Consider the following 26,802-nt stretch of genomic DNA (forward strand, 5'->3'; position numbering starts at 1 on the left):
GAGGAGAAGACTTACTAGGTCATTTTTTTTCTTGCTAGGCAGAATTTTTGGTCAATTTATTATTCCATGTCCTACAGCATTGCATGTTCAAGGCCACCTCTTGGATTAAAAAACAAAGAAAAAAAAAACAAAAAAGACTACATCTCATAAGGGATTGTATCATCTGGGGTCAAAACATCAAATTATTAACTGCCATTCTTTTTTGTTTGTTTTTGGTCCCAGGGATGGAACTGCGGAGTGTTTAAGCACTGAGCCACATCCCCAGCTACCCCCCCCAATTCCCACCTTTTGTTTTTTAATCTTTTATTAGAGATAGGGTCTCACAGAATTGCTTAGGGCAAGAGGATCTTGAGTTCAAAGAACCTGCTTCAGCATCCCAAGATGCTGGGATTACAGGCATGCAACACTGTGCCTGGCCATAACTGCCAGTCTTCAAAATCTCAATGCATACCAGTCAGTACCAGGTACTTTATGTGAATTACATGCCGCACAAATCCGAGAAGATAGGGTTTGCCTGGCCCACTTCACTGATGAAGAAATTAAGGCTCATTTAGTTTAGTAATTTGCCTAGTTTACATAGTTAATGTCAGAGGGCCAGGATCAGATCCCTTTTCTGAATTCCTCTAGAAGCCACAGTGTTCCACTTTTGCCACTACTTAATTAATACTTAATTAATACTTAATTATTTTGTCACTACTTAATTCTTTCCTCACTATTTCACAATTCTTCTTAGTCAATAAAAAGAAAGATCTTGTAGCCAATGTACCAAAAGCAAACCCAAAGAAGGAATTTGAAAAAGAATCAAACTATCGGTGGAGCTCATTTCATTTACCTGGGGTCCTCCTGCCCCTACGCCTGGGGTGCCTCTAGTGCTGATTCTGCCCTGGTATCAGCACCTGTGCCCAGTTCCAGCACTTTTCTGCATTATAGAACCCTTCTCCAGGGTCTTCCCCACTGTGCCCTCCTGTCCTAACTGGAATTTAACTGTTGGCTAGCTCTTCACAGCATCATTTTCTGGAGACTACATCTGCTCCCAGAGGAACAGACATCCCAGATTCCCTTGCCTTCTCCCTGAAAGATGATTCCAACCCTCTGGAGGTCCTGTCCTGAAGCATGAACCTCTTGTAACAGAAACAGTCATCTCACTCTGGACAGGGAAGTTTAGAGTTCACCTCCCTAGGTGGCCTCACCATACTGACAGAGTGCTTTCAAATCTGCTGGTGAGTAGAGTCTGATTTGGTACAGAACCTACTTGTTCTTAATTTATAAACCTGTGGTTAGAAAAAAAGGTTTTGGAAATCACCTGATATCTGAGGTCAGATACTAATACGGTTAATTATTTGAGACTGGCCACTGAACATTAGAGCAGTGAGTGAGCTTACCTAGGTCAGAAACCAAAAGTTTATACAATAAATAGTTCATGAAGAAAGACTAAGGAAATTGCTATGTAAACAAACATATACTGAGGCTGAATCCTGAAAAACAAAGGAGTCCTTCTGGAAGTTGACGAATGGTTCTATAACAGGCTATCTTTGATAAGAAAATAAATAATGAATGAATTATTCACTGTCCTTTGTTTCTCTGTTCACTCCTGAGAAAAATTTTGGTTTTAGGTAATTTTGCTGATACTCTTATTGCCTCCAAATTCTAAATATGGAGAAATGACTATTCTCCTTTGTTATCATATTCCTCCAAAACTCATGCCTCTCCTCAGAAGTAACTACAATTAAAGACTCATTCAATTTTAAAATTTATTCTAGGACTTTCCTTCCATAGATGTACTATAAAAACTACATTGTAGATGTACATAATGGTGAGATTCGTTGGTCAGATTCACTCCACTGTCTTTCCCTATCCTTTCCCTTCTACCCATCCCTTCATTACGCTTTGTCTCTTCCACTGATCTTTCTTCTATTCTTTTTTTTTTAATCTCCTCTTGTTGAGAGCCACAGCCTAAGGGGCCCCAGCAAACTTCCAGCTGCCAGCAAACTTCCAGCTGCCAGCTGATGATTGGCTCACAGTGGCTCCAGCAACTTCTAGCTGCCAACTGATTGGCTCCTCTGCGGTGATGCTCATTGGGCTGTTTCAGACCATGGAGCTGCTCATTGGGGGACTTTTTTTGGCTCCGCCCATGCAACCCAGCCAATCAGCCTCAAGAGCAGGAGGAGTGGGGGAGGTGGAGAGGCTTGTGGGAAGCTGGTGGTGGCAGTTGGGCTCTGAAGGTTTTCCTGAGGAGCTGTGTGGTGTGGTGTGTGTGGTTCTAAAAATAAAGTTCGTTTCTTTTGACAAGTGGCTCCTGAATTGTGCCCAGCCAGACTGCAGCATTTAGTGGGCCGCATGGGGAACAACTGAGGGTAAGTGATAAGGTAAACTGCTCGCCCCTGAGGGAAGGGCAAGAGGATGGGTAGCCATTTTAAGATTCTTCTTTTGTTTTGCTTCACTTTTGTTTTAAGTTGCCTGTCCCTGGAGATGATCCTGGTGTATATTCACAAATTGCTGTAGATGCAGTTAAGACTTTACAAGGACATGGAGGTTTACAAGGTCAATTATCTAAGGTAATACAAGGAGCTAATGAACCTTATGCTGAATTTGTAGATAGGCTTATTCAAACAGCTACCAGAGTTTTTGGGAATACAGAACAAGCAATGCCATTAATAAAACAACTGGCTTATGAGCAAGCGAATCGTTGGTGCAGAGAAGTCATTAGACCATGGAAACATGAAGATTTAAACACATATATTAAATTATGTAGAGACATTAATGAACAAGAGCAAGTCATGGCAGCTGCAGTAAAACAGGCTTTAGATGCCAGGCCAAGAACATGCTACAATTGTGAACAAACAGGACATTTTAAAAGGAATTGCCCCATAGGAGGAGGGTTTAACAAAGCTAGGTATCAAAGGAGTAGAATACCGGGTATTTGCCCACGATGCCATAGAGGGAGACATTGGGCTAATGAATGCCGTTCTCAAACCACCATAGAGGGTACTCCATTATCAAAAAACGAACAAGGACCAGGTGTTTATCCACGATATCATGGAGAAAGGCATCAGGCTCTGTTGCCAAAAAATGGACAGGGTGGGGCCCAATGCTCCCGGGCCCAAAACCACAAATATACGGAGCACTGGAGGAACCCAGCAACCCCATCAGGGTAGTGCCCAGGACACATTGTCCATCAGATCCCTCATCAGACAATCCAGAGGGAGCGCAGGGTTGGACATCTGTGCCTCCGCCACAGCAGTACTAACTCCAGAGATGGGAGTTCAAATCATTCCCACAGGGGTAAAAGGACCTCTTCCCAAAGGAACAGTAGGCTTATTATTGGGACGCAGCTCTTCTACTCTAAAAGGAGTTATGATAAGTCCTGGGGTAATTGATCCCGATTATGAAGGTGAAATAAAAATTATAGCCAGTTCTCCAAAGGGTATATCAGTAATTTCACCAGGAGATAGAATAGCACAGGTACTAATAATACCCAGCCTACATGATAAATTTTCCAGTCATACTGTAGAAAGAGGTTCCAAGGGATTAGGCTCCACAGGTGTAGATTGGGCTATGGTTTCTTTAAATTTAGATTCTCACCCCATGCTAAAACTAAATATTCAAGGACATGAATTTAATGGGCTACTGGATACAGGTGCAGACCTTAGCATCACCTCTCATCAAGAATGGCCAAAACACTGGCCCTTACAACAAGTCACTCAAACGCTTCGAGGCCTAGGAGTGGCGACTAATCCCCATAGAAGTGCAATGGTATTAGATTGGAAGGATCCTGAAGGATGTGAAGGAACTATACAGCCATATGTATTGGATCATCTTCCCGTAAATTTATGGGTACGAGATGTCCTAGATCAATTAGGTTTGTCATTAACAAATAACATCAACCAAAATGCACCCACTATTATGACTAGACAAGGTTTTAGGAAAGGAAAAAGATTAGAAAAACAAGAACAAGATATAGCAGCACCAATACAAATAGATCAAGGAATGGACAGACATGGGTTGGATTTTCAGAAAGGGCCACTGAGACAATAAAAATTACTTGGAAATCAGAAAGACCAGTATGGGTTCCTCAGTGGCCCCTGACTAAAGAAAAGATACAAGCAGCCCATGACCTGGTCAAACAACAATTAGCGGAAGGACATATACAACCTTCTGTATCTCCCCATAATACTCCCATTTTTGTCATCAAAAAGAAATCTGGTAAATGGAGATTATTGCAAGATTTAAGAGCCATTAATAATGAGATGGTTATTATGGGACCTGCTCAATCGGGGATTCCTCAATTGTCTGCTTTGCCAAAAACCTGGTATGTTTTAGTTATAGATATTAAAGATTGTTTTTTTTTTTCAATTCCAATTCATCCTGAGGATAGTCCACGTTTTGCATTGAATATCCCTGCACTGAATCATGAAGGTCCTGATCAGAGGTATGAATGGAAAGTACTCCCTCAAGGGATGGCTAACAGCCCAACTATGTGTCAAATTTATGTTAACAAAGTAATCCAGCCACATAGAAATCAAAATCCTGAACTACAAATATTTCACTATATGGATGATGTATTATTAGCACACAAAGATAAAAACACATTGCTAGAATGTTATGTCACACTTACAAATTTATTAAAAAATTCTAATCTAGAGATAGCAATAGATAAAGTACAATGAAATTTTCCAATTAATTATTTAGGAGTTCTAATATCCTCAACCATGGTCCGTCCACCAAAAATTAAAATACGAGTAGATCAACTCAAATCACTTAATGACTTTCAAAAGTTATTAGGAGACATAAATTGGATAAGGCCTTATCTAGGTATACCAATAGGAGAGTTGGGACCTTTATTTGATATCCTAAAAGGTCCATCAAATCTAAATTCACCCCAAATGTTAACGCCTGAACCAAGAAAGGCATTAAAAATCATTGAAACATAGATGGAAAATATGCATTTGGATAGAATTGATATAAGTTTGCCTTTATTATTTATTGTAATACCAACAAAAAATATTCCTACAGGAGTATTTTGGCAAGAAGGTCCATTATTATGGATACATTTATCTTATTCTCCTAACACTATTCTTACTAGGTATCCTGAGGCTGTAGGACAATTAATACTCAAAGGAATAAAAGCAGCAAAGGGAGTGTTTGGAATTTCTCCCAATAAAATTATTACTTCATGTACTATGGATCAAATTGATGAGTTAGCTAATGAGTTAAATACTTGGGCAATAATCATGTGCAAATCTAATGTTTCATTTGATAAGCACTTACCATCTAATCCTTTATTGTCTTTTTGGTCATTGCATCCTGTAATTTTTCCAAAAATGACAAGAAAAACACCTACCATGAGTGCTCCAAATATATTCACTGATGGTCAAATAATGGTACAGCAGCAGTAGTTACCCCTGATCAAACTTTTACATTTTTAGTACCCAAACAATCAGCTCAAAAGGTAGAGTTTAAGGCAGTATTACAAGCTTTTGTGATGTTTAAAGATTCTGTATTTAATTTATTTTCTGATAGTCAGTATATAGTTAATGCTATAGCATCCCTTGAAGATGCTGGTAGGATTTCCCCTTCCTCTACTGTTTTCTCTTTGCTTTCCACTATACAAAGTCTAATTTGGGACAGAAAAGATCCGTTCTTTATAGGGCATATCAGGGCACACACAGGATTGCCTGGAGCCCTTAGTTTGGGCAATGATTTAGCAGATAAAACTACACATGACATACATATTTTCTCTACACTAGAAGAAGCAACAAATTTTCATAAAAAGTTCCATGTCAATGCTAATACTTTACAAAAGCATTTTAAAATAACTAAGGAACAAGCTAGACAAATAATAAAACAATGTCAAAATTGTGTGACCTTTTTACCACAAGTTAATCTTGGAGTCAATCCTAGAGGATTGATACCTAACCATATTTGGCAGATGGACATTACACATTTGCCAGAACTTGGAAAATTAAAATATTTGCATGTTACAGTTGATACTTCTTCTGGATTTTTGATGGGCTCCCTTCATGCCGGAGAAAAAACTAAAAATGTTATAGCTCATTGCTTATAAAATTTTGCCACTGTGGGCGTTCCAAAACAGTTAAAAACAGATAATGGTCCTGGTTATACTTCTTCCTCTTTTAAACAATTTTGCTCAACATTTGGCATTACTCATAACAGGAATCCCATACAATCCACAGGGACAAGGCATAGTTAAAAGAGCTCACCAAATATTAAAATGTAGTTATTAAAGCAAAAAGAAGGAATTGGGAAGGGGTATATATTCCCCAAAGATAAACTTAAAATAAACCTTTTTACTCTAAACTTTTAAAATTTGGATTCATCAGGGCTTAGTGCTGCAGAAAGGCATATGTGTCCAAAAAATGTACATAAGCCCAAGGTACTTTGGAAGGATATTCTAACAGGACAATGGAAAGGTCCTGACCCAGTAATTGTCTGGAGTCAGGGGTCTGTTTGTGTGTTTCCATAGGGAGAACAGCAGCCAATTTGGATTCCAGAGAGATTAACTAAGGTCCTGACCCAGTGATTGTCTGGAGTTGGGGGTCTGTTTATGTGTTTCCACAGGGAGAACAGCAGCCGATTTGGATTCCAGAAAGATTAACTAAAGCGATTTCTACAGACCAAAAAGAAGATGATTTGGCTCAAATCCATAACAACTGATACCCAAAACTCCAGTTTGGCTATTCTTACATCTGCGACAGAACCAGGATGCTTTTTTCAATATCTATTTTATTATTGCCCTTTCCCATATCATAAAGTTCTATTTTGTTTTTTGAGCTCATACAGACCTAGGTTAATGTTTTGCTGATCAGTTCTGTTTTTTTTGACTATAGAGTTTTTAAACATTGCAATGGAGATTTCACCTGTAAAAAGTTATAAGGCCTTTAATTATGTTATGTGTTGTATGTATTATATTATGTGGGCACACTTGTGTTTTGTGTTATATGTTTGAATGTATGTATGTCCATATATCATATATGATGAGCGCTCATGAAAAAATGGTTCCAAATATTTTTTTTTCACGTGATTTAAATGGCTTAATTTAAATTGGGTAAACAGCTGTTGAGGATTGTTTTAATATATGAACAAAAAAGGAGGTTAACAGATCTGTTTGTTTACTTTCACCTTTCCTTTTCATTATATTTAATAATTCTGTTGAAGATAAGGTACATTGTTAAGAAAATTGTTTTCTAAAAAAAAAAAAAGAGAAAAGAAAATTGTTTTCTTTTAGTGCCTTCTGGAATGTTATATAATTTTTTCTTTAGCCATTATTGCCAGAATTCCTATCTTCATCCGAGTGCCGGTGAAGACAAAGATAAAACCAATCTACAGCTTCTGCAATACCCATCACTGAACCGCTTGTAAAACTTGCCTGGACTATGTATCACTTGTATGCATTGTGAACTCACTTGTATGCATTGTGAACTATCTGTTGGTGCAGTGACTTTTGGTAGTGTTGGGGTATTTTTGCTGATGATGTCATCGGTGGTACAATTTTTCCAAAAGGAACTGTCAATTGGCTTGGTGTATCTTCCTCCCTTCTGCTTGTCATGGTCGTTCAGCTAAAATTTGGGGACCATCAGAGGTGAGGCAAAGAACCTCACCACCCCCCCTCACTGATACAAAGACCTATCCACAGGTGTGGCTGTATACTGGACCGGTAGTCAGTGACAGGTAAGATCCAATTGCAATGGTACCAACCTAAGACAGGAGGCTGATGCCTTGAGGTCAGCTCATCCGATAACGGGTAAGAACCATATGTACTATTGGACAACCTAAGGCAGGCACGGTCCCTAAGCCACATGCTTGTTGTTTAAACAGAGAGGGGGAGATGTTGAGAGCCACAGCCGAAGGGGCCTCAGCAAACTTTCAGCTGCCAGCAAACTTTCAGCTGCCAGCAAACTTCCAGCTGCCACCTAATGATTGGCTCACAGCGGCCCCAGCAACTTCTAACTGCCAACTGATTGGCTCCTCTGTGGTGATGCTCATTGGGCTGTTTCCCCGCCCTTTCAGACCATGGAGCTGCTCATTGGGAGACTTTTTTTGGCTCCGCCCATGTGACCCAGCCAATCGGCCTCAAGAGCAGGAGGAGTGGGGGAGGTTGAGAGGCTTGTGGGAAGCCGGTGGTGGCAGTTGGGCTCTGAAGGTTTTCCTGAGGAGCTGTGTGGTGTGGTGTGTGTGGTTCTAAAAATAAAGTTTGTTTCTTTTGACAAGTGGCTCCTGAATTGTGCCCAGCCAGACTGCAGCATCCTCTTATTTTGAATTAGCTTCCACATATCAGAGAAAAATTTGACCTTCAGCTTTTTGGGACTGACCTATGTATAACTAAACAAAACCAGTTAAAAAAAACTACATTCTGAGTTATTAACATATATGAACAACAGATTATATATTGTTCCTTCTCTTGCCATTGCCACCAAGTAAAATGAATGCAGTATCTTTCTGGAAATACATACAGAGCCACTTAGAATTCTAAAGTGTGAATATGCTATAATTAATTTAATCAATCTTTTCCTGATGGACACTTACATTGTTTCCCATTTGTTACTATGATTAATAGAATTGATATCAACATCATTGAACATGAATTCTTGTGCAAATATGCATTTTATAGGAAGGAGATAGTGAAGTAAAAATTGGATTAAAGTAGAAAATGTGATGATTGCAAATGTTTATTAATGTTTCTGAAATTTTGTTCTTATAAAGCTGTACCAATTCATATTCTTTATAGCTGTGAATATTCTAAAGCCTCACAGGCATTTTATTGTATCAACCTTTTAAATTTTGTTCAAACTTTTGGTTGAAGCTATATTGTCTCACTGTTGTATTTTTTAATTTCCCTGTTCTCTAAGTAGATTGAGCAGAAAATTAACTTAATCTCTCAGCCATAGAAAGTGTTTTTTTTTTTTTAATTTTTTGGTTCTTTCTTGAGTACCAGACTTTCTTTGGGCATGCTTTAAAATAATAAAATGTCAACAAGATATTTCCCTTTACTTTGAGGAGGAAACACTTTTATCAAAATGATCAGGTGTCAGGGAATGGACACCCTCAGCAATATGAAACATCAAGAGGATCTGGGATAGAGCAATTTCCAGAGTCCATGTAAGGGATCACTAAGTTCAAACAACATAGGTACCTAAATGACAGGATTCTAGTACATCCTGTATCTGTTATACAACAATGGTAGCCATTATTCTTGTTTTCTGAGGCTTTACTGACTCTTAATGATCAAAGAAGACTCTCCATCTGGCTATACAATATCAATGATATCCCTGTCATGTTTGCCTTCCAGTTGTTATTCAGCTCACTGCTTTCCAGTATTTTTTCCTTTATCCCACCAGTAGTTATTCTTTGTCCAGCCTCATGGAATCCTCCCCTTCATATGAGCAGTCTAATGTTCAGTCAAATGGGGACCTTTGTACAAATTTCTGGAGCATTAACTCTACACAGCTTTCTTCTCTCCAAAAACTTATCCTGTCAAATCTAGTGGTCTTAGTATTCCCAAATTCCAATCACTGTGTCCTCAGTACAGGGTCCATTGTGTTGTGTTTAGGCTTATCTTTCATGCATCAGTCTAGACATTGCATCTAGGCAGAATTCAACTTGATGCTCTATTCTCAAGGTTTGGAAGCTTACATCATGTGGTTTTCTTCTTTTAGAGATCATAATTCTGGGCTATTTTTCAGCATCTGAAAATAATCCTTTCATGCATTTTACCTGTTTTTACAGTTTGTAGTAATTAGAAATGAAGTTCTCTTGGATTTGTTCAATAATGGCACATTTTTAAGATTTTAAAATACTCTTAGGTCTATAGAACCCTTTCAAAAGCAATAAATAGAGTTTCAATATGTCCCTCACTCAGCTTCTTCCAATGTTAACATCTTAGACAACTATAGTACAGTAACCATAACCTGGAAAGTCATATTATCATAATAGCATTAACCAAATTAACTGTCTTATACAAACATCACAATTTTTCCACTAATGTCATTTTTTAAAGGATCCAAATAAAAATCCCACATTGCTTTTAGATATTTGTCCCTGAACTCCTACAATCTGTGATAGTTTCTCAGATTTTCCTTGTTTTTCATGACCTTGATATCTTTAAGATTACTGATCAGTTCTTTTCTTGCATATCCATCAATTAAATTCAAAGATATCTGGTATCCTTTCATTATTAGACTAAGATCTTACTTTCTTGGAAAGAGAACTATAAAAATTATGCAAAGTCCTTCTCAGTGTTCCATATAATGGCTTCATTATGTTGATATGTATTATTATGTGTGACATTGACCTTGATTACCTAATCAAGGTGGTCTCTGATGATCATTTCTGCTATGAAATTATGATCATTTCTCTTTTTTTAAAAAAATATTTATTTATTTATTTTTAGTTGTAGTTGGACACAATGCCTTTATTTTATTTATTTATGTGTGGTGCTGAGGATCAAACCCAGGGCCTCACATATACTAGGCTAGCACTCTACTGCTCAACCACAACCCCAGCCCAATCATTTCTCTTTTAGTGAGAGCATATCTCAAGGGAGAAACATTAAGACTATGGAAATATCATCTTGAATCCTTGTCCACTGATTCTAGTACCCATTGGTGAATCATGTGTGCAATAATAACCACTGTGGTATTTTCCTACTGGAGATTTCTATTTACTTCCTAACATATTTATTAATTATAATTCCACTACACAGAAGGGCTGTCACATTTTGTAAATATACTTCATGAATTATTTATTTATATTAGCAAAAGAGCATGAATATTTATTTTATTTTTAGTTTAATTCAATATTTATTTATTTTATTATTTATTTTGCTGCTCAAGGCTTTTCCGTTAGCAGCTTTTTAGGCAGCTTTTTAGTTTGGCTTCTGTGTTTTACAACAACTGCCTCCCATATTTTTTGAAAACATTCATTATTCTGGTTCCATAAGCTCCTCTTGGTTTTTCCTACTCTTGTCCTAGATGAATTTGGTTCCTTTTATATACGAATAGTGCCTAGAAACAAAGATCTGTGCACTTAGGTATGCTAATTATTACTGAAGAGTCATTTGTTCTAGGGCCTCGCAGCAGACAACACTGGAAAATATTTGGACATTAGCTCATATATAGAAACACATCTATTTTTATATATCTCTTTGTTTAGACATATAATTAGTTTTTATTGGTATCTCAGATTCTAATTCAACAGCAGAGAGATCAATTTAGTCTTTATTTCTAACAGCTTTCTCCAAAAGGAACCTGATTTTATTATCTATAGCATATTTATTATTTGCTTAAACCTATATACATACATTAGTTTCAGAATGTCTTATCAATACTCCTATGAGACATACATTTACTGACCAGAAAACAGCACTTGTGCAGAATTCTTTTTTTTCTTTATCTTTATAGCAACCAATCATCTTGCTGTTTTCCAAAGTTACTTAGATTAGTTCTTTTTTCACCCCCATCTTCAGTATGGTTATCGTGTTCCTTTTTATTACAGGTAACTTCATTTGTTTGTGTTTGTGTATCATATTAAGATTTCTCCTGATTCTGATTGGTCTTAACAGTTCATTTATGAATGGCTGTATTTCTTGATCAAAACTTTCTGTTTATTAATTCTGTAACAGACAGCAGCACACACATAGTAAATGACCTCATAATATTAGCTGTCAGTGATTTTAAGGATGTGCCAAATAAATTTATCCTGATATTTAAATTAGAAAAAAATGCCTTTTATATACCATGGTTGCTTTGTTTATTAAGTGTCTCATATTTATTCACATTTTCTACATATTAAGTCACATACAGGAGTTGAAATTTTCACATTGCTACACATACCAGGGTTTATCCTGATCACATGCATTGGGTTTAATTCTTGAAAGCAAGGAATTTAATATCTCCATATGGCCATTAAAACCAGCTGAGGCATCCGATTTGTCATGATGTTGATGATGGGCCCTTTATTGCTGGTGTCTTTTTTTTTTTATTATTGTTGCCAAGTAACTGGAAAACTCATGCAGCATTGCTGAGGATAAGACCTTTCCCTATTAAGAAGAAAAAGATGACAACCTGCTGTGTGAACAATAGGGAAACTACCCTTATCATTCTCGGCACAAACGCTTCATCACTAGGGGTGCATCTTTACAAAAAAATCTCTTTGAAATTTTTCTGTAAAATATTCTGTTCCTGTTCACTGACATGAAACTTTTAGAGCTTTTAAAGAAAAAATAATATGCTAACTGGCAGGAAAAAAATGGAGATAAAATCCAAAAATGTATTATACATCTGTCTTTACCAAATAGTTGGTATCTAAAGATTTTTCACATTAGGAGAGATGGAAGGAGTTATTACTATCACATGACATCTTGCCCTACTTAATTCCAGCAGAAGAAGCCTCCTCCCACTGTGTTTTAGAGAAGGATAAAGAGTTTCAAGTCAGATCAAAGGCCAAGTTGTGATTACTGTGAAAAGAAGAGAAGAGGATTGCATACTCAGTTTTAGCTATCTATCCTCTCAAGATATAATGTCCCATTTGAAATATTTGCTGCATGAATGTCAAAAAAGTATCAGATGGAAAAAACAGTACCAGTGGCTCAGTTCTATGAAAAATAGCCTTTAAAAACAGAGGTCCATGGAAGTATAGATACTAGCTCTTTCAAAACATGTCTTCTCAGTATTTCACAGCAATTTCTCCAAGAACAAAATCAGTAACCAAAACTTTCATCTTACATTTAGTTCATTTTTATGAGTAAGAATTAATTTTTCATATAACATAGAGGTACAAGAAAGTGATACTTTTTGATTTATCACTATGACTTGGATTATTGTTAATAATGACAGATAATCTTGATGTATTATTTAATGGACCACTTCATGTGTATGTTTTGTATATTTTTCTATATTAATAAACAAAGTATATTATAGGAATTGGAGTTGAGCAGCAAAGCCTCAGTGTTTTGCTCTTTCAAACATACATTCAACCTTAAATATTTCTATATATTTAAACAATACTGACATCTTGTCATTGAGCTGTTTGATTTCCTTATGTATTTTGGATATTAGTCCCTTATCAGAATATTTGTATGGTTCACAAATATTTACTCTTATTCTGTAAATTGTACCTTCATTCTCTTGATTGTTTCCCTTGCTCTGTAGAAGCTTTTTAGTTTATTGTGATCTAAATTGTCTAAAATCAATTTTGTTTCCTGTGCTTTGGTTTCATATCCAAAAACTCTTTGCCAAGACCAATGCCAACAATCTTTCCCCTGAGTTTTCTTCCAATAGCTTTATAGCAAGTCTTATGTTTAAATATTTAATCCATTTTGAATTGACTTTTGTATATTGGGTGATTATGGGCCCAACTTCATTCTTCTTCATATAGCTACCCAGTTTTCCCCTGTTGTATGTTCTAGGCACATTAATTGAAGATCAGCTCACTGTAACTGCATAGATTATCTCTGGGCCCTCTACTCTATTCCATTGGTTTATATGTCTGATTTTTGTCCCCATATAATATTGTTTTGATTACTATAGCTTTATTGTAAATTTTGAAAATATCAAAATTTACAATAAAGCCTTCAACTTTATTCTTTTTGCTCAAGATTGCTTGGCTATTCAGGGTCTTTTGTTTTTAACCCAATTTTAAAATGAGCAAAGTATCTGGAAAGATGTTTCTAAAAAATACATATGAAAGGAAAACAGTATATGAAAAAATGCTTAGCATCTCTGTTCATCAGGGAAATGTAAATGAAAACCGCAATCAGTTTATATCTAACATCTGTTAAGATGGCTATTAAAAAAATAACAAGTCTTGGTGACAATGTAGAGAAAAGGGAAGTCTCATACACTATTGGTAGGAATGTGAATTAGTGCAGCCTTTATGGAAAACAGTGATGAGTTTCCTTGAAACAAGTAAAAATGGAACCACCTTATGATCCAGCAATTCTATTTCTGAGTATATATATCCAAAGAAATTGAAATTCGTATTTTGAAGAGATATCTATACTCCAATGTTTATTGCAGTATTATAACAGCTAAGCTATGGAATCAACTTAAATGTCCACGAAGAAATGAACTGATAAAAAAAAATGCAGTACATACATAATGGAATACTAGTTAGCCTTAAAAAAGGAAATTTTATTTGTGACAGTAGTGATGAATGCAGAGGATATTATGCTAAGTGAAATAAGCCAGGGATAGAAGAACAAATACTGCATGATCTCCCTTATGTGTGAAATTGAAAAAAGTTGAGCTCACAGAAACAGAAAGGTGATTAAGGTGATTATCAGTGCCTGAGAAGGGAAGGCTAGAGGAGATGTTGGTTAAAAAATAGAAAATATTAACTAGACTGGATAAATAAGTTCAGGCAACCTGTTGAAAAACATTGTGGGTATAGTTAATAATAATGTATTATATACTTGAATATCACTAAGAGTATATTAGAAAGTTGTCACTATAATAAACAAGCTTATAAGGTAAATGGTACGTTAATTAGCTTCATTTAGTCATTTCACAAAGTGTGCATATATCAAAACACCATGTTGTATAACACAAATACACACAATTTTTATTCATCACTTAAAACAAAAATACTGACTGACTTTTCCAGTAATAGGTAAAATTCTTTATTTTAAATCCCTCCAAAAAGCAGTTAAATATCAGGAAATGACAGCATTGAATAAGAATACTTTAGAACTCTGAGCAATTTAAGTGTTGTTGTTTCTGTACAAATTCCTAAATTTTGATAAAACAAATGCTATTCCATAGAGAAAATAGAGGATGATTTTCCCAGTTTGTTTCTCCCCAATTGTCCTATTACTAATACACTATAAATAAATTACTCTGATTTATTAAATAATTTCATTATTGATGTTCTTGTTAAATGCCAATGCCACAGAAACAGCAATTAATTCCTAATTGCAAGGAAAAGCTTTTGTTTCCTTGACACAATATAATTTCCAGTTAGGGACTACAAAGCCAAAACATTTTATTTCATTCCTTAAAATACTATAAAGACCAGCTGATATAAAAATCATATATGCAAATAATATGAGAAACTCAAACACACAGTGGACACGGGTTCAGGTAATTAGAATGCCTAGTGTGGCATGTCCATTTTGGTCACCTTGAAAGAAATACTACAACCAGGCATCGTGGTTCAAACCTGTAATTCCTGCTCCACAGGAAATTCAATCAGTAGGATCGCAAATTTGAGGTCAGCCTGAGCAATTTAGTAAGACCCTATCTGAAAATAAAAAAGAAAAAGAGCTGGAGATGTAGCTCAGTAATAAAGCATCATAGGGTTCAATCCTCAGTACTGGGGTGGGGAGGGGCAAACTACTTTATATGACAATCAGTGGATTCACTTACAATACAAGCATTTATTGAATATTAAATAGAAAACATTAAATTCTTCTAAATGTTTGCAGATGTCAGAATTAGCTTTTGATATGCCAGTGGTCACGTGTCATTTTCATGTTTGTTCATTTGTCCTAAATGATGTGCCTTAACAGTGGTAGAGGTTTTTCCTTAAGTTGTATTTTGCTATTCAATAAAGGGTAACCTATTGCAGAAATTGTCATTACTCACACTAAGAATCCAGTAGAGTTTTTGCACTCATGTGTAGTTTTATCAGACACTTTAATAAATATGTGATACAGTATTTCCAAATATGAACCAAATCTTATGTTTAAAGTGTGATGAATACAAATTAATTCCCTCAGAGTATTTAAATATTACTTAAATCACATATAAGCATATAATCCACATATAAATACATGTAAGATGAATATCTTTGAAGAGTTCTTACCTCAAACGTGCAAAAATAAAAGAAATCCAGCATTAAGTCCAATAACAGATGGATGTGGTGGTGCACACGTGTAATCCCAGTGGCTCATGAGGTTGAGGCAGGAGGATCATGAGTTCCTCAGCAAAGTCAGCCTTAGCAAAAAGTGAGGTGCTAAACAACTCAGTGATTTTTATATCAGCTGGTCTTTATAAACAACTCTAAGTAAAATATTAAAAATAGTACTGGGGATGTGGCTCAGTGGTAAAGTACCCCTGAGTTCAACCCTGGTACCCACCCCCTAGAAAAAGACCAATAACAAAATATATTCAAGTTATGTGTTCAGGGACACCACAATGAATAAGATTATAGTTATCTCTGAGCTAACATTTTTTTTCTCCAAGTCTAGGTCTCAAACCCAGAACTACAAGGTAAATTCTTCCTCATTGAAAGGTTATCTGTCAGATTTATTTAAATTTTTGTAAATGATGTGCCTTAACAGTGGTAGAGGTTTTTCCTTAAGCTGTATTTTGCTATTGAATAAAGGGTAACCTATTGCAGGAATTGTCATTACTCACACTAAGAATCCAGTAGAGTTTATGCAAGTTTTTGTTGTATTTTCCTATTACATAATTTTCCTCCATGGAAGAGGGTCAGTGCATTTCATTATCTAACAACAAAAAAGGAATTTAGTGATCTATTAAATTAGAGATTCTAGTTAACAATAATGTATTGTACTTCAAAACTGCTAAGACAGTAGATTTTAAATGCTCTCATTAAAAAAATGAATAGGTGAGGTAGTAGGTTAATTAGCTTGATTTATATCACAGTCTAGCTTATAAATATATAAAATTATTATTTGTCAACTAAAAATAAAATAAATAAAAACTGAAGAGTTTAAAATGATTTAGAAAAGAAAGATTCCAGGACTGGTGAGAATTTTTGCTCTAGTATCTACTATACTACTGAATTTTAGGTTAAATACTAAGATTTATTAATTGCATTTTGTTAATTGTTCAATAAGCAGATGTTGACTCGTTCATATAAGGATAGATCATATACAAAGAGGAAGAGTCAATTTAAATGTAAAGAAAGATTTAATTTAGAACATTAAGATATGAAGCTAAAATTGAAGCTAAAATATGAGCTAAAATTCATTTCCAATAAAAACTATACATTAGATATCAGTGTTACTTGAGATTGCATATAGATTCTGTTGGCATTGTTCTCAATATCTTGGTGTTTAAAATGATATCTACATTGTTAAGAATGAAGTGTAGGATTCATAAGTTTAGAAATGAACACATACACATACTTGGTACATTGATTTATGATGTTTTTTGGCAGCCAAGAAAGAGAAGACACAATTCAAACTAACCTAAATAATTCTTAAAAATTTATTTACCCACATAACTGACCGAGAAGTTTTAGGTCAGGTTTCAGGTTGGGGATAAGTCAATAACTTTTGCCTAATTTTCTTGAAATTATTTTGACTTTACCCTTGCCCCTTTTCCCTAGCTGATAGCAAGATGGCTGCAGCAGTTATGTCCCCCACAAGAGCATGGAACAATTTTGCAGGAAAAAAGAAAGAATTCTTGCATTACAGCACTCTGAGAAATCTTTATCCCCACGCCCCAATAATCCATTTATGCTACTTGCCCAATTTTTTTTCAGTATCTAGGAAATAGTATGTACTAATTAGCTTAAGCCAGTCAAGCTCACACCACTGAGATATGTGGAACCAGATTCCTCTGAGGCAGATTGAATGAGAATATTAAATATTTGAACTAAATCAAGATTCCATTAGGATTCACAAAGAGGGGGGAAATGGATGTTGTGAGCCCTTCAACAATGCTTATTATAATTGTGTACCACCGAATATCCTACTAGATTGATAATATTTAAATTTTTGATGGACCAATATCTATAGTAACTCGAGTGATAAAATTATATTTTTCATGTTGTCTATCTTATGGCTAGGGTGAATGTCTGTATACATCTCATTTTATTACTATTTCATATCTTTAAAAATGAAAAATTCACTGAATCAAAAAGAAAGGAAATATTTAATTAGAAATAAAATGAGTTCTAAATCTTGCATGAATATATTCTGTGCAGGGAATTCTTGATGATTTCCTGTATTATGAGAGATAATATCAAGCCCAATTATTTCAAGTCAGGCTAAATCTTTCTACATTGAAAGTGGTGAGATAAAAGTGCTTCAATTTATAGGTATTTTACCTAGAGCATATGCCTAGACTTTGAAATATCTTAAATGAAAATCATTTTTCATTATGCATTAAACTTCTACAAAGTTTTTCACATGGGGCTTCTAAATTTGGTTTGTCTTTACAGGGTTAGTACATTTAAAAAAAATAGTTATGTCACATGTTTCTTTTATGTCACATCCGTTCCTTTTTTTTTTTTTTTTTTCTGTTTTGTATCATACTGGGACTGACCCCAGGAGAAATATTTCTCCTAGATTGTCAGCTCAATTGTCTTCAGCTGTAGTCTGCCAATGTGAAACACTATTAGAACACAATTATTTTCACGGCCTGTCAACAAGGCAGGATCAGCAACAGCTGCTTTTGTTTTTTGGCTCCATGTCCCACAAGAGTTGATTCTAACTTCCTCCAGGATACTGTGATTTCAGGGTATCAGTAACTTCAATCCTTACTTTATCCCTTCAGCAAAGGAACTTCAGCAACTTCTGAGATAATGTGTGTTAGCTTTGTGTTACTATGACAAATACCGAAGAGAAATATACTTAAAGGAAGAAAGATTTATTTTTTCTTACAGTTTCACAGGTTTCAGTCTATGGTAACTTGGCCCCATCACTTTGGGCCTGTGGTGGTGAGGTGGTGAGACTAAACATCATGGAGGGAGTATGCGGTTCATGTGGTGAAGCAAAGATGCTCATTTCAGGGTAACCAGGAAGGAGAGAGAGAAGAGAGAGGAGATAGAAAGAAGAAAAGGACTGGGGAGGGGAACTACACCCTTCAAGGGAATGTTCCCAATGACCTACTTTCTCTATCTCGGCCCCACCTCCTGAAGTTTCCACTGCTTTCCAATAGCACATTAAGCTGTGAATTCATAAGTCCGTTCATGAAGTCAGACCCCCTCATGATCCAACCACCTCCCAAAGGCCCCACCTCTGAACACAACTGCATGGGTGTTTTAGGGGGAAATCCAAACCATAGCAGATGGTGTAGATGGACATAATACCTTAATTTTTGTTTATTTAGTGTTATGTGGTGTTGGGGATTGAACCCAGTGCCTCACACGTGCTAGGCAAGCACTCTACCACTGAGCTACAACCCCAGCCCCCTATATTCCCTATTTCTTAAGTATTCTGAAGAGTTTCTCTTTCCAGACAAGAACACAACTAATACATATTTACAATTATTTTTATTTAATTTTCCTGTACTTAAAACTCTGTAATCTGGGGCTGGGGCTGTGGCTCATTGGTAGAGCGCTTACCTGGCATCTGTGAGGCACTGGGTTCAATTCTCAGGACCACATGTAAATAAAATGAATAAAAAAAGATCCATCAAAAACTAATAAAAATTTTAAACAAACAAACAACAACAACAACAAAAAACATCTTTTTTCTGTCTTAATATTACCACACTTGAAACTGCTCTGGCAACATCATTTAGTGGCATAAATATTGCCAAATCCAATCCTCATTTTTAGTTTTCTTGATATTTCTTCATTCTTCGACTTTGCTAAGGGCTATTTTTCTTAAACTATTCACTTCCTTTATTTTTACCATTCCAATCTTCATTATTTCTTCTTCTCTGGTCATTTAATTTTTTCATGCTGAACCTTTTAAAACAATGTTTTCTCTCATTTCATTTTTAATGCTCTAATTGGACAATTTGACTAATCTTAAGATTTTTTAAAAAAATATTTCCTTGTTTTAGTTGTAGATGGACATGATACCTTTTTAATTAATTTATTTATTTTTATGTGGTGCTGGGGATTGAACCCAGTGCCTCCCACGTGCTAGGTGAGTGCTCTACCACTAAGCTACAACCCCAGCCCTAATCTTAAGTTTTTAAGTACCATATAAAAGCTGATGATTCCAAAATATCTATTTCTCCATCACTAAATATATATATACTTTCTAAGCATTTAGGAACTTGTCATATAGTTGTCATATAGTAATTTGTCATATAGTTCCAAAATTTAACTTGACACCTTCCACTTTCAAGAAACATAGATACACCAAACAAATAAACTACAATAATCCTGTCCATTTTCTATTGATTATCATGTAGTTCTCATTGTAAGCCACCTAAACACCCAAGAAACTGTGGACTTTATTGACGGCTGTGCCTGCAATGATTTTTTCATGTCATTCATGTGTGGTCAACTCCTACTTCTATAAGGTATTTCATAAATGCCTGATTGACTTGAAGGCTAAATCATAAAGAGGGTTACAGCTTTCTATCTGTCCTTCTTCTTGAATTACTGGTTCTAGGGAAAGCCAGATGCCATATCATGGAGACATTCAAGCAACCTTATAAAAATGTTCATTGGCAAGGACATTATTTCTCCTGCCACAGCCAACAAGGAACTTAGGTCTCTTGCCAGCCTCCATGTGAGTGAGTTACCCAGATAGCAGATCCTCCAACCATTATCAGGCCAGCTAACATGCAGCACTAGCTGACATTAACATATAAGAATACCTGAGCCAGAACCATCCAGGTAAGCTGCCCCAGAATCCAAACCCACGGAAACTGTGTGAGATAATAAATATTTATTGTTGTTTGCAGCTGCAGAGGTAATTTACTATGATAACAAATACAACTACTCTGGTTCTCTTACTTCCTGTGAATCACCATATTCTGCCAATTTTATTGCTCAAACATTTCTGGAATCTACCCTTTCATTTTCAAATGCCGTTGTTCTATTTAAGTCCTTCTCAACTCTAGCTTGTGTTATTATTTCAGCGACCCTCAAAATGATCTCTTTTTTATTGTGATGTTTTTCAAATCCATTTGCAAAGTGGTTTATATGAAATTAAAATTACCTATGCCTCATATACTTAAAAAACTTTTAATTATTCTTTTTCTTCAACAAAATAAAATACTTGTCTTACCATGATGTAAAATGTTTTAGGTAAAATGAAACCTTTTCATTATTTCTTCTTTCCAGTTTTATTTCTTACTACTGCTCACCACTCATTTTGTGCAATTGAATTATTGGACTGCTTTTGGACCTCGATATCAAGCAACTTCATATCTCTTTATCATTTGTCCTAAGTTTCCTTTTCGTAGAAAACCTGTCTTTTCCTTACTCTTTCATTATTGAATTTTGAGACCTAAATCAGGAGCCATTTCCTCCAGATAGACTTTCATAACTCTTGGAGTTCAGATTAAATATCCTTCTGTTGTTAACCTATATGAGGATTTGCATTCTTCTATCATAACATTTACCATATCATAATAAAATTCTTAGGCATCCATTTACCCCACTACTCTATGTGGAAGAACAAAGCTTCACATTGGTTTTAAATTGGTTCCATGATTTATTTTACTTGTAGTTTGCAAATCTGTGAATGCAAGAGACAGACCTAGAGGTTTTCTGAATAGCAGAAGTTGAGAGAATGAGAAGAATATAGGCAACTTGGATATGGAAATATTTGTAGATCAAAATAATATAAGGCAAATGAGTTATTTTGCTTGCTAAGTAAACAATTTACATTTCTAAAAGAAACATTGTAAAATATAAGTAAATGAATGTAACAAATATAATTTGCAAGACTGTATGGATAAACCATCACATTTATAACTCTGACTTTTTTAATATTTAGTTTTTAGTTGTAGTTGGATACAATACCTTTATTTTATTTATTTATTTTTATGTGGTGCTAAGGATCGAACCCAGGGCCTCACATGTGCTAGGCGAGTGCTCTACTGCTGCGCCACAACCCCAGCTCCTAACTTATTTTTACTACTTATCTTTTTTTAAAAAATATTTTATTAGTTGTTGATGAACCTTTATTTATTTATATGCGGTGCTGAGAATTGAACCCAGTGCCTCACACATGCTAGGCAAGTGCTCTACCACTGAGCCACAACCGCAGCCTCTTGTGGTCTTTTAAAAAAAGTCATTGTATATACTTAATGTGTATAACATGATATTTTCATATACATATAGTTAGTGAAATGGTCACTACAATCATAAAAATTAATATAGCTATCATCCTATATATTTTTGTGGCAAGAGTACCTAAAATCTACTCTTCTAGCAAAAAACCCTGAATTTGTAGAATAAGAATTTGAAACCAGGTAGTCTGTTTCTAGAACCTAGAATTTTAATCATTAATTATACTGAATTTTAATTAAAAATTTTTTTGAGATAATTATATATTCACATGCATGTATAACAAACAATACAGAGAGACCTGGTATATACTTTATCATGTTTCCCCAATGATGACATTTTGTAAAATGTTAGTACTATATATCTGTCAAACAAGATATCAGTATTAACTCAGTGAAGACATATTGTTCCATCACCACCGGGATCCTTTGTATTGCCTTTATACCAAGTATGCCTCATTCCTGGCCCCTGAAAATTATTATTGCCAATTCTCTAACATCTTATATCACCAAGAAAGTTATTTATACCAAAATGCCATGGTAGGAATTGTACCATAGTTTGTTTAGCCATTCATCCCTTGAGGGATATTTTGGTGTTTCCAATTTGGACTAATAAAATAAAGCCACTACAAGCAGTTTATTAGTGTAAAACTTTGGATGTGAACATGAATTTTTATTTGTATGAGATAAATTCCCATGAGTGCATAATTAGTTTTACAAGAATCATTTATTTTTTACTGTTGAACTTTGTGAGTTTATATGTTATATATACTAGTTCCTTGTTGGATAGCTTTTCATCCTCTTAACAGGATCTTTTGCAGAGCATAGTTTTTATTTTTATGAGGTCCAATTTATCAATATTTCCTCTTAAGGATTATACTTTTGGTCGAAGGTCTAAGAACTTTTCACATAACTCAGTACCCAAAGATTTTCCTGTATGTTATTTCAAAAGTTTTAAAATTTTACCTTTAACATTTAAGTTAATTCTTAAATAGGAAGTGAAGTTTAGGTCAAGATTTTTTTTCTTTAATGTAGGGATGTCCAGTTGATTTTTTTTTAAAACATGGCATGTCCAATTGCTATGGCAGTGTGTGTTGAAAAGGTTATACTTTTTCCATTGAATTAGTTTTGCACCTTTGTCAAAAATTAGTAGGGCACATTGTGAAGGTCTGCCTCTGGGTCTTCATTCTGTTCCTCCACCAACACTACATTGTCATTATTATCATAGTTATGTAGTAAACCTTAACATTGGGTAAAAATATTTTTCCCACTTTATTCTTTTGGAAGATTATTTTAGCTATTACAGGCTTGTGCCATGCCATATAAATTTTAGAATAAGCTTTTTCTATGTCTACAAAAAACTGCTGAAATTTTCAAAGTAATTAAGGCAAACCTACAGATCTATAGACCAATTTGGGAGGAACTGATATCTTCACTATTTTAAGATTTCCAATGCATTTACACAGTATATTTCTGGATTTATTTAGGACTTTTATGGTTTGTGTCCTCAGTATTTGTAAGATATTATAAACATTTTGTGGAGATGATGATCATCATTCCTCTCTGCCTTATCTGAATCACTTCAAAATCCAGGTTACTGATCACTCTGTTCTTGCCATGTTACATAATAGCTATAGTAGCACCCACTTAGATAATTATTGCTAAACCTCAAAATTGTAACACATTTCATAATTCTTACATAAAGTTTCTTTAAAAGGAATATACACATTTATTTTAACAGTCACACACGTGGGCAAGCATAGTACACTAAAAAGTCTCCAAATACCTATCAGTGGAATCATGGACATTAAGAAACACACAAAATAGTCTTCCATTCAATCAGCTATGACTACTAGAAAAACAGAGATATAATATTCAATGTATGCTAATGACCCCCTATTTGTTAATTTCTTCTCTTATTATTGACATTTAGGTAGTTTCAATTTTTTTTTTTTTTTTTTTTGTAGTTTGGTGGCAGAGCACTTCCCTAGCATGTGCAAGGCCCTGAGTTCAATACTTCATATCAAAATAAAAAAGCTTAAAAAAATCCCCAACTCCCAACTTTTCTTAATTTTATTTACAGACAGAGTCTCATGAAGTTGCTTAGGGCCTCACTAAGTTACTGAGGCTGGCTTTGAACTTTCAATCCTCCTTCCTTGGCCTTCCAAGCTGCTAGGATTACAGGTGTGTGCCACCGTGCCTGAGAAATTGGCAATGAATATAATCATGTACACCTCCTTTTCATGACAGAAGGAATCCCTCTAAGTACTCAGATTATGACATTTTCAATAACCAGTCATTGCCAAAAAGTAATGGACAAAATAATTACATCGATATGCATATTTATTGACATTCTATGAATGATCTTAGCCTATACGAGGCTTTTCACACTTTTTAGTTGTTGCCAGAACTTCAGAAGGATATGAAGTAGTATCTAGTTGTATAATGTGCACTTTCCAAATTTCTAATAAAACGCTTATTTTATATTAAATTAAAATTTCACATTCTGTGAAGTTCCTGTCTACATCCTAATTGCTTTTTTTTAAAGTTAATTATATTATAGGTGTTATTTGCTTTGATACCCCTAAGAGAAGTATTGCAGATACTATCTTTTAAATATGATATAAAACTTTATGGATTCTGCTAAAACTGGCATTTTTTCAACATTATATATTTGAGGTTCATGTATTTTGATACATATGGCTTAATTACATATTTCATATTTTTTAACCTTTTTTATTTTGGTATGAAGTATTGAACTCAGGGTCTTGCACATGCTAGGGAAATGCTCTGCCACCAAACTACAACCCCAGCCCACTGTTTCACATTATATAAAAATAATACCTTTTTTATCCATTAATCTATTAATAGACATTTACATTAAATTGTTTCTGACTAGTTCCTTACAAACAATGCTCTAATAAACATGTTTCCACATGTGTCCTTGGGAAAATTTGTAAGAGTTCCCCAAGGAGACAAATATTAACCTATGGCCTGTAGGCATTATGACAGGGAGAATATTAAGATGTCTCCTCAAGTTTCCCATTCCCTGGAGTATATATACGTCCCAGTTACTCAATCAAACACTAATTTACATATTGCTGTGAACAGATGTTACAGATGTCATTAAGTCCCCAAATCAGTTGACCAAGTGCTCTCTTGAAAATCAGTCAATTGAGTGTGTTGTAATTGACTGTGGTCCCTGCAATTTCTACTCCTATGAAAATAATTGTAGATTTTGATCCTTCTTACCCTCACCTTTGCTAAAAAAATTCTAACTTGTGTATAAGCCTCTAAATCTTCTTTACTAGAAATGCAGAATGGATTTTATCTGATTGCTGCTGATACAAGTTCTCCTACATTATTTTTCTGTTTTCTGAATTTCCATATAGCATCTCATTCCTGTTGTAAATAGGATATGGTTTTGAGTATTGTATTATTACAGAAAAAATTTCATTTGTTTTATCTCTGTCTTTTACACCATATGTCATCTATTTTTAAACCAGCTTTTTAAACAAAAACTAGTATATTTTTAGAAATACAGAAAAAATGATTTTGAGATGAGTTCATTATATATCTTTATTTATTTATTTGTAATTTTTCTGAGGATTGAACCTATGGCACTTTACCACTGGGTCACATTCTCAGTTCTATATATACGCACACATATATGGAACATACACACACACATATATTTTTATGACATGGTCTCATTAAGTTGCTGAGGCTGGCCTTGAACTTGTGATCTTCCTGCCTCAATTTCCCAAACCACTGGGATTTCAGGCATGCACTACAGCCCTCAGTTCACTACACATAGTTTCTATTGTTACTAAAATGACACAGTACACAATGATCTGCATCATAATAATTGTCTTCACTGAATAGCAGCATATGTGTCCTTACGAATATTGGAAACAGGATTTGATCCAACCTTCATGGGTACATTAAGTTTAAACATTTTTAAGAAAGACCTGAAATCCTTCTGTAAAGTAATTAATCTATTCTATTCCACAGGAGGCCTGCAGGCTACCAATCTGCTGCTGCCATATCTAGAGTGATTCCTGAGAAGTTCCAGCACTTTTTGCAAGTACTCAACACAAATTTCAATGGGTAGCAGAAAAGAGCCTTTGCCATCATTGCCATTAAGGGTGTGGGGCAAAGATATGCTCATATGGGTATTTTTTTTAATTGGTTGTTCAAAACCTTACAAAGCTCTTGACATATCATATTTCATACATTAGCATACATTAGCTTCAAGTGAGTTATGAACTCCCATTTTTACCCCAAATACAGATTGCAGAATCTACATATAAGAGGTTTTGAGGGGAATGGGAAAATAAACAAGCTCATATGGTATTGAGGAAAGCAGATATTGTCCGTACCAAGGGGCTGGAGAACTCACTGAGAATGTAGTTGAACATGTAATCATAATTATGCAGAATCCATGAGACTACAAGATCCCAGACTGGTTCTTGAAAAGATGTAAGGATGTAAAGGATGAAAAATACAGCCAGGTTCCAGCCAGGGGTCTAGACAACAAGCTTGGGGAAGACCTAGAGAAACTAGAAGATTAGGGCCCAGAGTGGGCTGTGCCACTTCTGGGACTTCATGTCTGAGGCCAGCATACCAAGAACACTGGGCACTGTGGGTATACTGTGGATGTGTCCATAAAGAAATGAGTCTGTAGGCCTTTTCTGTTAATAAACAGTTTATATACTAAAAAAAAATTCATCTTGGAATTTCTCATTCTCTTCCTCTTTCTTTTTCCATCTCTCTCTCTTTTTGCCCTCGCTTTCTACTTCTTCTTACATGTCAATTATTAATTTTTCAAATATGAAAAACGAGTCATTTGTAAACTTGGGAGACATATATATCTAGATTATAGTCAGCCAAG

At 35.1% G+C, this 26,802-nt stretch overlaps 1 pseudogene; it reads left to right on the top strand.

The window, feature by feature from the left end:
* Nucleotides 1-26,587, top strand: part of LOC143639356 (small ribosomal subunit protein uS13 pseudogene) — a 29,053-nt pseudogene extending 2,466 nt beyond the window's left edge.
* The last annotated feature ends 215 nt before the right edge of the window (nt 26,588-26,802 follow it).

Source organism: Callospermophilus lateralis, chromosome X, assembly GCF_048772815.1.
Source record: "Callospermophilus lateralis isolate mCalLat2 chromosome X, mCalLat2.hap1, whole genome shotgun sequence".
Classification (NCBI taxonomy): domain Eukaryota; kingdom Metazoa; phylum Chordata; class Mammalia; order Rodentia; family Sciuridae; genus Callospermophilus; species Callospermophilus lateralis.